Below are 1,873 nucleotides of genomic sequence, written 5' to 3'. Positions count from 1 at the left end.
TTTGTGTTCATTTAGATACATCTCAACAGAACTTGGAACACAATTTTTAAACTCTTCCAGAAGAATGAGCTCTCTAAGCTGTTCCTTTGTTGCAACTTTTACGGATGAACACCAACGGTCAAAAAGATTTTCTTTCTCTCTAGCAAACTCAAGATAAGTGCACTTCTCAGACTTAGAATGATTCTTAAATTTCTGGCGATATGCCTCAGGTGCCAATTCATAAGCATGCAAAATAGCAGACTTTACGATCTCGTAGTCAGCACTTTGCTCAGTAGTCAGCGCGGAACATACCTCCTGTGCTCTTCCTACCAACACACATTGCAATAAGGTCCAAAATTATTTTTGCCATTTCAATGACTGTGCAACGCGCTCAAAATGCTTGAAATACTTCTCTACTTCCTTCTCCAAAAATGGCAACACAAGTCTAATGTTTTTATAAACATCAAACAGGCGCAGCAAGCACAGGTTCAACAAAAGGACTAGAGACTAGCTTATTTTGTTTTCGATACGATAACCGATATTTTTCAAGGCAGTATCGTCGATATCGATTCGATACTTCTGCACTAAACTTTTAAATTATGAATGTATTAAATTACTAAGAGTAAAATGGGTAATGAAACCCACTTAACTTTACGTTTAAAACGCATTTTAACCCGTTTAATCCCAATTTTTTCCCAGACATGAAAATATCCAAATGATGCATCATTAGGAACCCTTTGAAATAATCAATTTGTTTTTTTTGGAAAAGTGTGAAAAATTTTATTTTACGGTCAGTCAAAATTGTAACCGGTGGGATAATGTATATACTGAATTAACATATTTCTGCAGTCATAATTTTTATATATCTTAGCCCAGCTATTTTAAACTGTTTGATCACATTCTAGGGTTACTATTATGCATAAAAAACCCTTATACAACATTGATAGGAACACTGAGATCAAATACAAAAAAATACAACCATCAACGTATTTCAAAATTGTTACTTTTTTGTAACATATATCATCACATTTTTATATTAGTGCTACCAGTATAAAACCACTGGTAAATAAAGCGCACCTTAGTATCGATATTTTTTGTTTGAGTATACATACTTTCGATACTCGCGTCAGTATCGATACGCCCATCCCTACAAAGGACACTTGAACAGGAGTTTCAAGTGCTAAGTTTCACTCAGCTCTAACTCAAGTTTCCACAACTGAAACTCTTTCCTTTTCAAATTGTAACTGTTGTTGCAATTTCTTTATTTATACACTCTCTCTTTTAAAGCACAAACATCGCGTTTAGCATAAAAGTTTTTCTGCATCAACACACAACTGCTTCTCTTGTAAAGACATCTCGCTACTACCTCCTTTAGTGGACTTTGCTATCCTAGGTACTACCAAAAGTCCAGAGTTTTGCGACCTTAGGTAGCGTGATGGATTGTAGCGTGGTAGAAGACTAGTTAGGTATGCAGGAGGAGACCCATTAAGGGCCTTATAGGTACAGTACATTTACATTTAGTCATTTAGCAGATGCTTTTATCCAAAGCGACTTACAAATGAGGACAATAGAAGCAAGCAAAACTAACAAAAGAGCAACAATATGTAAGTGCAAATTTACATAGTCAAATTTGACAAAACCCTCAAAACTTGCGACATCTGTGGCATTGTGCTGTGCGATAAAACCGCACATTTTAGAGTGGCCTTTTATTATGGCCAGCCTAAGGCACACCTGTGCAATAATCATGCTGTCTAATCAGCATCTTGATATGCCACACCTGTGAGGTGGATGGATTATCTCGGCAAAGGAGAAGTGCTCACTAACACAGATTTATTTGTGAACAATATTTGAGAGAAATAGGCCTTTGTGTACATAGAAAAAGTCTTAGAACTTT

This window comes from Sinocyclocheilus rhinocerous, unplaced genomic scaffold, assembly GCF_001515625.1.
Source record: "Sinocyclocheilus rhinocerous isolate Xijiao unplaced genomic scaffold, SAMN03320098_v1.1 scaffold1165, whole genome shotgun sequence".
NCBI classification, from domain to species: domain Eukaryota; kingdom Metazoa; phylum Chordata; class Actinopteri; order Cypriniformes; family Cyprinidae; genus Sinocyclocheilus; species Sinocyclocheilus rhinocerous.
The sequence above is the reverse complement of the archived record's forward strand: the minus strand, read 5'-3'. Positions refer to the sequence as shown.